A 15,999-nucleotide genomic window follows, 5' to 3' on the forward strand; every position below is an offset into this window, starting at 1 on the left:
ATGGAGGCATGCAAAAACCCCCAGTCAGTGATATTATCTGTTGGAGGTGCCAGGGACCGAGTCACATTGCTGCCCATTGTCCCTTGACCACCGAGCCGATGGACTGCAGCATGGGTCCGGCGCTCTTCCTATTATGTATACCCAGCCTGCAGTGTTGACAGTCAACCCAGTGAGCGGCCACAGGCATGTCTTGTAGAAATAAATGGTACCAGAATAGTGGGACTGTTAGACTCCGGGAGTTTGGTGACCCTCGTGAGGGACACACTTCCACACCAGCTGATTCCTGGGAAGAGGGTGGGCATCCACTGTATTCATGGGGATGCCAAGGACTACCCTGTGGCCAGAGTCTCATGAGGTTGGAGTTGTAAAAGATCTGTTGCACCCAGTAATAATAGGGCGAGACTTTGCTTTGTTCTGGGAGTTGTGGAGTAAAGGGGGGGAACCCTGTGTCTCAGATAAAGGACAGTTAGCCTTCAATGATAAGACCTCATTTCAGTCGGAGGTGGATGAATTCCCCCTATGTGTGTTGGTGGGCGATGAGGACGAGGCTGAGTCCCAGGAGGTTGACATGTCGGAGTTGGCCATTTCCGAAGGGAACTTTGGGACTGTGCAAATGAGGGACCTGACACTAAAGGGGGCATTTGAAAATGTGACTGTCATAAACGGGGTTGCTCAAGAGCCAGGGGCTGACACCAGATACCCCCACTTTGCAGTAAATGGGGAATTGTTATATCGGGTTACCCAGTTTAGAGATGAGATAATTGAGCAACTATTGGTACCAGGGCCTTATAGATGCCGGGTGTTAGACATGGCCCATTCTCATGTCCTGGGTGGTCACCTGGGGGTAGATAAAACACAGGAGCGGATTCTTCAGAGGTTCTACTGGCCAGAGTGTCATCGGGAGATTCTTAATTATTGTAGATCCTATCCCACCTGCCAGCTAACTGCACCAGTTTTACACTTTCGAAGTCCCCTTGCGCCATTACCTATAATAGAGGTCCTGTTTGACCGTATTGCCATGGATCTTGTGGGCCCCCTGGTAAACTCCGCTATAGGGCACCAGTATCTCTTAGTGGTTCTGGACTATGCGACTCGATACCCTGAGGCGGTGCCATTGAGAAATTGTTCCTCTAAGAATATAGCCAGGGAGTTGGTCCATATCTTCTCTCGGACCGGACTGCCAAAGGAGACCGGACTGTAGAGGAGTCACAGGTGGAAGGGGCGATGGGTATACCAAAAACTGTAGTTTGTGTTGATGCAGTGGCGGAGGCTGGGGCTTTGGCGGAGACTCGGGCTGTGGCGGAGGCTCGGGCTGCAGGGGAGGCTCGGGATTAGAGATGAGCGAACCGGTCCCGGTTCGGCTCGAGGCCGGTTCGCCGAACGGAGGTCCCGTTCGAGTTCGGCTCGTCGAACGTTCGACGAACCGAACTCGAGCCAATAGGAAACAATGGCAGGCAATCACAAACACAGAAAAACACCTAGAAAACACCGTCAAAGGTGTCCAAAAGGTGACAAACAACTCACAACACAACACAAACACATGGGAAAGTGACAAGGACATATACTCATGCGAAAACAAAACAGCTGGACAAGGAAAAAGAGGAGGACACACAGATATAGGCATGGCACGCCCTTCTAAAGTCATGTAAAACACCGCAAGGTGACTCCAAGCGGAGTCTCCCTTTTTTCCAAAAATTGGGCCACACACACACCCACCCCTTCAGTGGCAGCAGTTGTGCCCCAGTTGTACACTTCACAGCTAGATTTGCATCAAGCACATTCAAAAATACGCCATAATTAACCGTCCCCAGGATGACACCGGGGTAGGTAGCAAAGTCTTTCCTGATCCCAGCTCTGTTCATCTTGGCTTCTTTTAAAAACACAGCAAGCAAGGGTTACTCCAAGCGGAGTCTCCCTTTTTTCCAAAAATTGGGCCACACACACACCCACCCCTTCAGTGGCAGCAGTTGTGCCCCAGTTGTACACTTCACAGCTAGATTTGCATCAAGCACATTCAAAAATACGCCATAATTAACCGTCCCCAGGATGACACCGGGGTAGGTAGATAAAGTCTTTGCTGACCCATGACTTGTTCATCTTGGCTTCTTTTAAAAACAATGTAAGCAAGGGTTACTCCAAGCGGAGTCTCCCTTTTTTCCAAAAATTGTGCCCCACACACACCCACCCATTCAGTGGCAGCACTTGTGCCCTAGTTGTACACTTCACAGCTAGATTTGCATCAAGCACATTCCAAATCTACAAGCATTTACTCTCCCCAGGATGACACAGGGGTTGTAAATTCCTTCTGGATCCATGACTTGTTCATTTTGATGAACGTCAGTCTGTCCACATTGTCACTGGACAGACGCGTGCGCTTATCTGTCAGCACACACCCAGCAGCACTGAAGACACGTTCAGAGACAACGCTGGCAGCTGGACACGACAAAATCTCCAAGGCGTAAGTTGATAGCTCTGGCCATTTTTCTAGGTTTGAAGCCCAAAAGGAGCAAGGCTCCAGTTGCACAGTCATGGCATCGATGTTCATTTGGAGATACTCCTGTATCATCCTCTCCAGCCGTTGACTATGTGTCAGACTTGTTGTCTCTGGTGGCCTTGCAAAGGAGGGTCTAAAAAAATTATGAAAAGATTCCATAAAATTGCTGTTACCAGCACCAGATACGGTCCTACTGGTACGTGTAGACTGTTGAAGATGACGAGACCGTCCCATGTTTGTCAAGTTACAACTGGGAGATTCACTCCCTGCACCTGCACGGTTGTTTGGTGGAAAAGCGGATCTAAGATCGAGTAACAGCTTCTGCTGATACTCCTGCATACGTGCGTCCCTTTCTATGGCTGGAATTATGTCACAAAATTTGGACTTGTACCGGGGATCTAATAGTGTGGCAAGCCAGTAGTCATCATCACTTCTAATTTTGACAATACGAGGGTCATATTGGAGGTAGTGCAACAAGAAGGCACTCATGTGTCTTCCGCAGCCATGCCGACCAAGTCCACGCTGTGTTTGTGGCATAGAGGTGCTAAAGGTTCTTTCGTCCTCTGACATCTCCCCCCAACCTCTTTCAACTGAAATTTGACCAAGGTCTCCCTCATCTGCTGAGTCTTCCATGTCCATGGACAGTTCGTCCTCCATTTCTTCATGTCCTCCTGCACCTTCCTCAACATCTCGCCTGCTACCATGCGCCCTTGTTGATCCATGTCCCCCATGCTCCCATGCCTGGCGCCTTGGTGATGATGAACGTCTGGACCTTGGTGATGTTGTTGTCCCTTGCGCATATGAATCCTCCTGTAGTTCATCCCCTTCCTGTTGTCCCACCCCCTGACTCCGAATAGTGTTTAGCGTGTGTTCCAGCATGTAAATGACTGGAATCGTCATGCTGATAATGGCATTGTCAGCGCTAAACATATTCGTCGCCATGTCGAAACTGTGCAGAAGGGTGCATAGGTCCTTGATCTGAGACCACTCCATCAGGGTGATCTGCCCCACCTCTGCATCTCGTTGGCCCAGGCTATACGTCATGACGTATTGCACCAGGGCTCGGCGGTGCTGCCACAGTCGCTGTAACATGTGGAGAGTTGAATTCCAGCGTGTCGGCACATCGCATTTCAGGCGATGAACCGGCAGGCCGAAAGACTTCTGGAGCGATGCAAGTCGCTCAGCTGCGGCGCTTGAACGGCGGAAGTGAGCAGACAGTTTTCGTGCGCTGTTCAGAAGGCCATCTAGCCCGGGATACTGTGTTAAAAATTGCTGCACGACAAGGTTCAACACGTGAGCCATACAAGGTACGTGTGTCACCTTGCCCAGGCGAAGGGCCGCACCCAGGTTTGCAGCATTGTCGCACACGGCCTTACCAGGCTGCAGGTTGAGTGGAGACAACCATTTATTAAACTCGGACCGCAGAGCTGACCACAACTCCTCAGCTGTGTGACTCTTATTCCCAAGACATGTCAAGCTAAAGACCGCCTGATGCCGTTGCGCTCTGCTGCCAGCATAGTAATGAGGGGTGCGTGATTCCTTCTGCGCAGTGAGAACGCTGGTGGCCTGACCAGGCAGGCTTGGGGCGGAGGTGGAGGACCCAGATGAGGTGGAGGATGCAGAAGCAGTGGCGGAACTTGGACAGACAGAGGATTGACACACAAGTCGTGGTGACGGCAAAACTTGTGCAGCAGACCCTTCACCATCTATCACCATAGTTACCCAGTGCCCAGTCAGCGACATGTAACATCCCTGTCCATGCTTACTGGTCCAAGTATCGGTGGTGAAATGCACCCGTTCACAAACAGAGTTTCTCAATGAAGCGGTGATGTTGTGTGCGACATGCTGGTGTAGCGCGGGCACACCTTTCTTAGAGAAGTAGTGGCGACTAGGCATCTGGTACTGGGGCACAGCGACAGACATAAGGTCTCTAAAATCCTGTGTGTCCACTAGGCGGAAAGGCAGCATTTCGGTAGCCAACAGCTTACAGAGGGATAGAGTCAACCTCTTCGCTTTGTCATGGGTCGCAGGAAGTGGCCTTTTATTTGACCACATCTGAGGGACAGAGATCTGGCTGCTGTGTGTAGACGGTGTTGAGTAGGGTGTCCCTGGAAAAATGCAGCTTTGTGAGGAAAGTGCAGGCGGAGACATGATGTTGCCTTCATCCAAAGTTGGTGCTATCGATGTCTGAGAGAGCTGTACACACTCACTTGTTTCTCCTTCCAAAACAACTGACGACCTACCAAGCAAACTGCCTGTTGCGGTTACAGTGGTGGAAGTTGTGGGTGGAAAAACAGGTGTGACAGCTGTCCCCACAGTCCTAGAAGATGACGAGCGCGCGGATGCACTGGAAGGGGCAGGCGGTGGATGGTTGGCTCCGCTAGGCCGCATTGCAGCACGGTGAGCTTCCCACCGGGCCATATGATATTTATTCATGTGACGATTCATGGAAGAAGTTGTCAAACTGCTGAGGTTTTGACCTCTACTAAGAGAACCATGACAAATTTTACAGATCACATAATTTGGGCGATCTTTTTCTATGTCAAAAAAGGACCAGGCTAGGCAAGGCTTAGAGGCCATGCGACCTGTTGATCCACCCCGAAGAATGCTCAGAGGCAGAGTGGTGGCTGAGGATGCAGTTGTAGACGTGCTACCAGTGCTCCGACTCTGTCCAGGAAGGCGCAAGGTAACTTCGTCGTCGGTTGCATCCTCCTCCACCGCCTCTGTTGACCTCCTCGAGTGCCTGACTGGGGGTTGACAGTAGGTGGGATCTAGAACTTCATCATCAATTGTTGTGTTTGCACTCCCCTCCCCCTCAGACCGAGCCTCTTCTTGCCCTGACCGAATATTTAAGTTGTCATCCCAATCGGGTATCTGCGTCTCATCTTCATCAGAATGTTCCTCATTGTCTATAACCACAGGTGTTACAGTTTGTGACAAAGGGTCAACATTATGCTCAGAAACTTGTTCCTCACGGCCTGAATCCGAGTCACAAAGGTTCTGGGCATCACTGCAGACCATTTCCTGTTCTGTACTCACTGTAGCTTGGGAGCAGACCTCTGATTCCCAGGCTATAGTGTGACTGAACAGCTCTGCAGACTCAGCCATCTAAGTTCCACCATACTGTGCAGGGCTGATGGAGACTTCAGAGCTGGGAGAAATCAAGTGTGATTGGGATGACAACTCAGAGGACTGGTGTTTTTTGGATGCGGTACTTGAAGTGGCTGAGAGGGCACTTGTTGGACCACTTGAGATCCATTCAAGCATTTTCCTTTTTTGCCCATCATCTACCTTTGTTCCTCTTGTTCGTGTCCGTAAAAAAGGGAGCACATCGGATTGTCCATGGTAAGTAGTAGACATCTTACTTTTGCTGGTAGAAGGTCTATCTTCAGCAGATGATAATGGAGCTTTGCCACCTTCCCAACGGAAAAAACCTTTTTTGCCTTTTCCACCACACCTCTTCCCCTTTCCACCAGCATCTGTCATTTTGCCACCCATGTTGATTGCGACAAGATTGTGGACTGAAAATGTGGTAGTAAAAATTGAGAGGTGGTGTAGATTGCAGTGGTGGTCTAGCTTTATTAACAGCAGAATAATAAAGAATAAATATCCCTGACAATGCAACTACAGGCCTTAAACTGGCAGCAAAAATTGCTAGTCTAATGGCTTAGTTATAATGAGTTGGAGTGTGCAATGCAGGCAGACGTGCTCTGCAAATGTCTTTGCACTAGTGTGACTATGGCAAAGTCCAATAGCCACGTATAGGATGCCACTAGGTACACTGAGTGTTTGCTAGTATAATGGCTTAGTTATCATGAGTTGGAGTGTGCAATGCAGGCAGACGCGCTCTGCAAATGTCTTTGCACTAGTGGGACTATAGCAAAGTCCAATAGCCACAGATAGGATGCCACTAGGTACACTGAGTGTTTGCTAGTATAATGGCTTAGTTATAATGAGTTGGAGTGTGCAATGCAGGCAGACGCGCTCTGCAAATGTCTTTGCACTAGTGGGACTATAGCAAAGTCCAATAGCCACAGATAGGATGCCACTAGGTACACTGAGTGTTTGCTAGTATAATGGCTTAGTTATAATGAGTTGGAGTGTGCAATGCAGGCAGACGCGCTCTGCAAATGTCTTTGCACTAGTGGGACTATAGCAAAGTCCAATAGCCACAGATAGGATGCCACTAGGTACACTGAGTGTTTGCTAGTATAATGGCTTAGTTATAATGAGTTGGAGTGTGCAATGCAGGCAGACGCGCTCTGCAAATGTCTTTGCACTAGTGGGACTATAGCAAAATCCAATAGCCACAGATAGGATGCCACTAGGTACACTGAGTGTTTGCTAATATAATGGCTTAGTTATAATGAGTTGGAGTGTGCAATGCAGGCAGACGCGTTCTGCAAATGTCTTTGCACTAGTGGGACTATAGCAAAGTCCAATAGCCACGTATAGGATGCCACTAGGTACACTGAGTGTTTGCTAATATAATGGCTTAGTTATAATGAGTTGGAGTGTGCAATGCAGGCAGACGCGCTCTGCAAATGTCTTTGCACTAGTGGGACTATAGCAAAGTCCAATAGCCACAGATAGGATGCCACTAGGTACACTGAGTGTTTGCTAGTATAATGGCTTAGTTATAATGAGTTGGAGTGTGCAATGCAGGCAGACGCGCTCTGCAAATGTCTTTGCACTAGTGGGACTATAGCAAAGTCCAGTAGCCACAGATAGGATGCCACTAGGTACACTGAGTGTTTGCTAGTATAATGGCTTAGTTATAATGAGTTGGAGTGTGCAATGCAGGCAGACGCGCTCTGCAAATGTCTTTGCACTAGTGGGACTATAGCAAAGTCCAATAGCCACGTATAGGATGCCACTAGGTACACTGAGTGTTTGCTAATATAATGGCTTAGTTATAATGAGTTGGAGTGTGCAATGCAGGCAGACGCGCTCTGCAAATGTCTTTGCACTAGTGGGACTATAGCAAAGTCCAATAGCCACGTATAGGATGCCACTAGGTACACTGAGTGTTTGCTAGTATAATGGCTTAGTTATAATGAGTTGGAGTGTGCAATGCAGGCAGACGCGCTCTGCAAATGTCTTTGCACTAGTGGGACTATAGCAAAGTCCAATAGCCACAGATAGGATGCCACTAGGTACACTGAGTGTTTGCTAGTATAATGGCTTAGTTATAATGAGTTGGAGTGTGCAATGCAGGCAGACGCGCTCTGCAAATGTCTTTGCACTAGTGGGACTATAGCAAAGTCCAATAGCCACAGATAGGATGCCACTAGGTACACTGAGTGTTTGCTAGTATAATGGCTTAGTTATAATGAGTTGGAGTGTGCAATGCAGGCAGACACGCTCTGCAAATGTCTTTGCACTAGTGGGACTGTAGCAAAGTCCAATAGCCACAGATAGGATGCCACTAGGTACACTGAGTATTTGCTAGTATAATGGCTTAGTTATAATGAGTATGAGTGTGTAATGCAGGCAGACGCGCTCTGCAAATGTCTTTGCACTAGTGGGACTATAGCAAAGTCCAATAGCCACGTATAGGATGCCACTAGGTACACTGAGTGTTTGCTAGTATAATGGCTTAGTTATAATGAGTTGGAGTGTGCAATGCAGGCAGACGCGCTCTGCAAATGTCTTTGCACTAGTGGGACTATAGCAAAGTCCAATAGCCACAGATAGGATGCCACTAGGTACACTGAGTGTTTGCTAGTTTAATGGCTTAGTTATAATGAGTTGGAGTGTGCAATGCAGGCAGACGCGCTCTACAAATGTCTTTGCACTAGTGGGACTATAGCAAAGTCCAATAGCCACAGATAGGATGCCACTAGGTACACTGAGTGTTTGCTAGTATAATGGCTTAGTTATAATGAGTTGGAGTGTGCAATGCAGGCAGACGCGCTCGGCAAATGTCTTTGCACTAGTGGGACTATAGCAAAGTCCAATAGCCACAGATAGGATGCCACTAGGTACACTGAGTGTTTGCTAGTATAATGGCTTAGTTATAATGAGTTGGAGGGTGCAATGCAGGCAGACGCGCTCTGCAAATGTCTTTGCACTAGTGGGACTATAGCAAAGTCCAATAGCCACGTATAGGATGCCACTAGGTACACTGAGTGTTTGCTAGTATAATGGCTTAGTTATAATGAGTTGGAGTGTGCAATGCAGGCAGACGCGCTCTGCAAATGTCTTTGCACTAGTGGGACTATAGCAAAGTCCAATAGCCACAGATAGGATGCCACTATTACACTGAGTATTTGCTAGTATAATGGCTTAGTTATAATGAGTATGAGTGTGTAATGCAGGCAGACGCGCTCTGCAAATGTCTTTGCACTAGTGGGACTATAGCAAAGTCCAATAGCCACAGATAGGATGCCACTAGGTACACTGAGTGTTTGCTAGTATAATGGCTTAGTTATAATGAGTTGGAGGGTGCAATGCAGGCAGACGCGCTCTGCAAATGTCTTTGCACTAGTGGGACTATAGCAAAGTCCAATAGCCACGTATAGGATGCCACTAGGTACACTGAGTGTTTGCTAGTATAATGGCTTAGTTATAATGAGTTGGAGTGTGCAATGCAGGCAGACGCGCTCTGCAAATGTCTTTGCACTAGTGGGACTATAGCAAAGTCCAATAGCCACGTATAGGATGCCACTAGGTACACTGAGTGTTTGCTAATATAATGGCTTAGTTATAATGAGTTGGAGTGTGCAATGCAGGCAGACGCGCTCTGCAAATGTCTTTGCACTAGTGGGACTATAGCAAAGTCCAATAGCCACGTATAGGATGCCACTAGGTACACTGAGTGTTTGCTAGTATAATGGCTTAGTTATAATGAGTTGGAGTGTGCAATGCAGGCAGACGCGCTCTGCAAATGTCTTTGCACTAGTGGGACTATAGCAAAGTCCAATAGCCACAGATAGGATGCCACTAGGTACACTGAGTGTTTGCTAGTATAATGGCTTAGTTATAATGAGTTGGAGTGTGCAATGCAGGCAGACGCGCTCTGCAAATGTCTTTGCACTAGTGGGACTATAGCAAAGTCCAATAGCCACAGATAGGATGCCACTAGGTACACTGAGTGTTTGCTAGTATAATGGCTTAGTTATAATGAGTTGGAGTGTGCAATGCAGGCAGACACGCTCTGCAAATGTCTTTGCACTAGTGGGACTGTAGCAAAGTCCAATAGCCACAGATAGGATGCCACTAGGTACACTGAGTATTTGCTAGTATAATGGCTTAGTTATAATGAGTATGAGTGTGTAATGCAGGCAGACGCGCTCTGCAAATGTCTTTGCACTAGTGGGACTATAGCAAAGTCCAATAGCCACGTATAGGATGCCACTAGGTACACTGAGTGTTTGCTAGTATAATGGCTTAGTTATAATGAGTTGGAGTGTGCAATGCAGGCAGACGCGCTCTGCAAATGTCTTTGCACTAGTGGGACTATAGCAAAGTCCAATAGCCACAGATAGGATGCCACTAGGTACACTGAGTGTTTGCTAGTTTAATGGCTTAGTTATAATGAGTTGGAGTGTGCAATGCAGGCAGACGCGCTCTACAAATGTCTTTGCACTAGTGGGACTATAGCAAAGTCCAATAGCCACAGATAGGATGCCACTAGGTACACTGAGTGTTTGCTAGTATAATGGCTTAGTTATAATGAGTTGGAGTGTGCAATGCAGGCAGACGCGCTCGGCAAATGTCTTTGCACTAGTGGGACTATAGCAAAGTCCAATAGCCACAGATAGGATGCCACTAGGTACACTGAGTGTTTGCTAGTATAATGGCTTAGTTATAATGAGTTGGAGGGTGCAATGCAGGCAGACGCGCTCTGCAAATGTCTTTGCACTAGTGGGACTATAGCAAAGTCCAATAGCCACGTATAGGATGCCACTAGGTACACTGAGTGTTTGCTAGTATAATGGCTTAGTTATAATGAGTTGGAGTGTGCAATGCAGGCAGACGCGCTCTGCAAATGTCTTTGCACTAGTGGGACTATAGCAAAGTCCAATAGCCACAGATAGGATGCCACTATTACACTGAGTATTTGCTAGTATAATGGCTTAGTTATAATGAGTATGAGTGTGTAATGCAGGCAGACGCGCTCTGCAAATGTCTTTGCACTAGTGGGACTATAGCAAAGTCCAATAGCCACGTATAGGATGCCACTAGGTACACTGAGTGTTTGCTAGTATAATGGCTTAGTTATAATGAGTTGGAGTGTGCAATGCAGGCAGACGCGCTCTGCAAATGTCTTTGCACTAGTGGGACTATAGCAAAGTCCAATAGCCACAGATAGGATGCCACTAGGTACACTGAGTGTTTGCTAGTATAATGGCTTAGTTATAATGAGTTGGAGTGTGCAATGCAGGCAGACGCGCTCTGCAAATGTCTTTGCACTAGTGGGACTATAGCAAAGTCCAATAGCCACGTATAGGATGCCACTAGGTACACTGAGTGTTTGCTAGTATAATGGCTTAGTTATAATGAGTTGGAGTGTGCAATGCAGGCAGACGCGCTCTGCAAATGTCTTTGCACTAGTGGGACTATAGCAAAGTCCAATAGCCACAGATAGGATGCCACTAGGTACACTGAGTGTTTGCTAGTGTAATGGCTTAGTTATAATGAGTTGGAGTGTGCAATGCAGGCAGACGCGCTCTGCAAATGTCTTTGCACTAGTGGGACTATAGCAAAGTCCAATAGCCATGTATAGGATGCCACTAGGTACACTGAGTGTTTGCTAGTCTAATGGCTTAGTTATAATGAGTTGGAGTGTGCAATGCAGGCAGACGCGCTCTGCAAATGTCTTTGCACTAGTGGGACTATAGCAAAGTCCAATAGCCACAGATAGGATGCCACTAGGTACACTGAGTGTTTGCTAGTATAATGGCTTAGTTATAATGAGTTGGAGTGTGCAATGCAGGCAGACGCGCTCTGCAAATGTCTTTGCACTAGTGGGACTATAGCAAAGTCCAATAGCCACGTATAGGATGCCACTAGGTACACTGAGTGTTTGCTAGTATAATGGCTTAGTTATAATGAGTTGGAGTGTGCAATGCAGGCAGACGCGCTCTGCAAATGTCTTTGCACTAGTGGGACTATAGCAAAGTCCAATAGCCACAGATAGGATGCCACTAGGTACACTGAGTGTTTGCTAGTATAATGGCTTAGTTATAATGAGTTGGAGTGTGCAATGCAGGCAGATGCGCTCTGCAAATGTCTTTGCACTAGTCGGACTATAGCAAAGTCCAATAGCCACAGATAGGATGCCACTAGGTACACTGAGTGTTTGCTAGTGTAATGGCTTAGTTATAGTGAGTTGGAGTGTGCAATGTAGGCAGACGCGCTCTGCAAATGTCTTTGCACTAGTGGGACTATAGCAAAGTCCAAAAGCCACAGATAGGATGCCACTAGGTACACTGAGTGTTTGCTAGTATAATGGCTTAGTTATAATGAGTTGGAGTGTGCAATGCAGGCAGACGCGCTCTGCAAATGTCTTTGCACTAGTGGGACTATAGCAAAGTCCAATAGCCACGTATAGGATGCCACTAGGTACACTGAGTGTTTGCTAATATAATGGCTTAGTTATAATGAGTTGGAGTGTGCAATGCAGGCAGACGCGCTCTGCAAATGTCTTTGCACTAGTGGGACTATAGCAAAGTCCAATAGCCACGTATAGGATACCACTAGGTACACTGAGTGTTTGCTAGTATAATGGCTTAGTTATAATGAGTTGGAGTGTGCAATGCAGGCAGACGCGCTCTGCAAATGTCTTTGCACTAGTGGGACTATAGCAAAGTCCAATAGCCACGTATAGGATGCCACTAGGTACACTGAGTGTTTGCTAGTATAATGGCTTAGTTATAATGAGTTGGAGTGTGCAATGCAGGCAGACGCGCTCTGCAAATGTCTTTGCACTAGTGGGACTATAGCAAAGTCCAATAGCCACAGATAGGATGCCACTAGGTACACTGAGTGTTTGCTAGTATAATGGCTTAGTTATAATGAGTTGGAGTGTGCAATGCAGGCAGACGCGCTCTGCAAATGTCTTTGCACTAGTGGGACTATAGCAAAGTCCAATAGCCACAGATAGGATGCCACTAGGTACACTGAGTGTTTGCTAGTATAATGGCTTAGTTATAATGAGTTGGAGTGTGCAATGCAGGCAGACGCGCTCTGCAAATGTCTTTGCACTAGTGGGACTATAGCAAAGTCCAATAGCCACGTATAGGATGCCACTAGGTACACTGAGTGTTTGCTAGTATAATGGCTTAGTTATAATGAGTTGGAGTGTGCAATGCAGGCAGACGCGCTCTGCAAATGTCTTTGCACTAGTGGGACTATAGCAAAGTCCAATAGCCACGTATAGGATGCCACTAGGTACACTGAGTGTTTGCTAGTATAATGGCTTAGTTATAATGAGTTGGAGTGTGCAATGCAGGCAGACGCGCTCTGCAAATGTCTTTGCACTAGTGGGACTATAGCAATTCCAATAGCCACAGATAGGATGCCACTAGGTACACTGAGTGTTTGCTAGTGTAATGGCTTAGTTATAGTGAGTTGGAGTGTGCAATGCAGGCAGACGCGCTCTGCAAATGTCTTTGCACTAGTGGGACTATAGCAAAGTCCAATAGCCACAGATAGGATGCCACTAGGTACACTGAGCGTTTGCTAGTATAATGGCTTAGTTATAATGAGTTGGAGTGTGCAATGCAGGCAGACGCGCTCTGCAAATGTCTTTGCACTAGTGGGACTATAGCAAAGTCCAATAGCCACAGATAGGATGCCACTAGGTACACTGAGTGTTTGCTAGTGTAATGGCTTAGTTATAGTGAGTTGGAGTGTGCAATGCAGGCAGACGCGCTCTGCAAATGTCTTTGCACTAGTGGGAGTATAGCAAAGTCCAATAGCCACAGATAGGATGCCACTAGGTACACTGAGTGTTTGCTAATATAATGGCTTAGTTATAATGAGTTGGAGTGTGCAATGCAGGCAGACGCGCTCTGCAAATGTCTTTGCACTAGTGGGACTATAGCAAAGTCCAATAGCCACGTATAGGATGCCACTAGGTACACTGAGTGTTTGCTAGTATAATGGCTTAGTTATAATGAGTTGGAGTGTGCAATGCAGGCAGACGCGCTCTGCAAATGTCTTTTGCACTAGTGGGACTATAGCAAAGTCCAATAGCCACGTATAGGATGCCACTAGGTACACTGAGTGTTTGCTAGTATAATGGCTTAGTTATAATGAGTTGGAGTGTGCAATGCAGGCAGACGCGCTCTGCAAATGTCTTTGCACTAGTGGGACTATAGCAAAGTCCAATAGCCACAGATAGGATGCCACTAGGTACACTGAGTGTTTGCTAGTGTAATGGCTTAGTTATAGTGAGTTGGAGTGTGCAATGCAGGCAGACGCGCTCTGCAAATGTCTTTGCACTAGTGGGAGTATAGCAAAGTCCAATAGCCACAGATAGGATGCCACTAGGTACACTGAGTGTTTGCTAGTATAATGGCTTAGTTATAATGAGTTGGAGTGTGCAGAGGACAAGAGGGTACAGTGGCAGGATTGTGGGGCTCTGGGTAGAGGAATGGAAGCCTGCCTTTCTATTCCCTCCTAATGGTGAAATGCAGGGAGGAAATCCCTGACCTTGGCTACACAGACGCTGTTGCTGTTTTCAGGACCTGTCACCTATGGCTCTCTGACCCTGCCGGTTTGAGCCCTTAAAAGGACTGCTAGAAAGTGCTCTCCCTAAGCTGTCTAACGCTGTGTATGCAGCGCATACAGCTGTATCGGCGATAGGACTCAGGAGGACGGAGCTGCGACAGTGATGTCTGACACCAAAGACGCAGAAGAGATAATGGCGTCCGGACGGGCAGATACTCGTTTTTATAATGCAGGGACATGTGACATGGACATCCTATCACACATGCCGTTGCTTCTCTGGCTAAAAGTCCACTTAGCTGTGTGTGTGTCTGGGATTGGCTGACATGCTGGCCCGCCCCACAAGACGCGCGCGCTTAGGGAAGGAAGACAAGAAAAAAAAAAAAAAAATGGCGATCGCCATTATAGAAACAGCAGTGATCTGAAGGCGCTGTTCACGCACACTATACACTGAAATGTCATAATAGTGTGATTCACAGAGTGACTTACACTATTACAGCAGAAACCAAGCTAGGATTTAGCTCTTTTTTTGCTGCTAGAACCGTTCTCGAACGCTTCTAGAACTATCGAGCTTTTGCAAAAAGCTCGAGTTCTAGTTCGATCTAGAACATGCCCCAAAATCACTCGAGCCTAGAACTGGAGAACCACGAACCACGAACCGCGCTCAACTCTACTCGGGATGCCATGCCAGGGCATCTGTTGAGGCTGTGGCAGCTGCTCGCGGTGATGGCGTCAAAGAATTGGCGCCCAGAGTCAGCACAGATTGAGCTCTAGGCTCAATGGCAAGCTGAAATCTCATCTGTGTAAGTGCCACCTCCATGTGTCATTTTTCTGAAGTCCGTTGGAGGTAGATCAATGGGCCAGAGGCGGCGCCTGCGCAGATGAGAGCTTGAGCCGAGAGCTCCATCTGCGCATGCGTCAACTCTGGGCGGCATTATTTGAAGTCACCACAAGACCTGCAGTGCTAGTCCAGCCACCGGAGACCCCGCATAGCAGCTGCAGACAGCGCACACATAGCTGCCCCAGCAACAGCCGACAAAAACCCCGCACAGCCGATGCAGACACCGTACAGCCGCCGTAGCCACTGCACAGCCGCGACAGCCCCTTCACAGCCGCTTCAGCATTCCCCCGGTCTCTTACAATCCCTCTCCACCACCCCGGTAAGCTACATTCAGATTATAAAATGCACCCCTTACTTTCCTACCAAATTTTTGGGAGGAAAAGTGCATCTTATAAGCCAAAAAATACAGTATATGTCTTTAGTTTTTTAACTATTATACAAGATTTGAACTGATTAATTGATTTCACTAATATATTTTTATGATTTTTTTTGTTACAGCCTCATACACATTTTCTTTCTAAAAGCTAAGGTCTGAAACAGTTGAGAAAAAAAATTCAAAAAATTAATTTTCTGTTTGCATGAATCAAATAGTGCTGTCTTTATCATTTTCACATACATACTCTGCAACTAAAAATAATAGAGATCATCTCATTATTAATTCACTGTTAATATAGCCTTGTAGCTGAGAATGTTTCATGTCGGTAGTTAATTTAGTCAATGGTAAATCCTCACTGCTACTTTATGTCATTTATCACCTGCTGTTTTGCCTTACTGTGAACATCCTGCCTATCCTGTACTGTCTTCAGAGCATAGACCTTCTGTGACTTTAATGTACTTAGAACAAAGCCTCCAAAGTGCCTCTATCAGGAGAATTTTGGCAATTTGCCCCCTTTATATTCAAGCCATTTTACTGCCTGTCACTCAGTGCTTTACAAATTAAACTAAAAAAAGAAGGTAGAAATGGGTGTATGAACCTTTTTTTCTG

The sequence above is a fragment of the Anomaloglossus baeobatrachus genome, chromosome 2 (genome assembly GCF_048569485.1).
Source record: "Anomaloglossus baeobatrachus isolate aAnoBae1 chromosome 2, aAnoBae1.hap1, whole genome shotgun sequence".
In the NCBI taxonomy this organism is placed as follows: Eukaryota; Metazoa; Chordata; class Amphibia; order Anura; family Aromobatidae; genus Anomaloglossus; species Anomaloglossus baeobatrachus.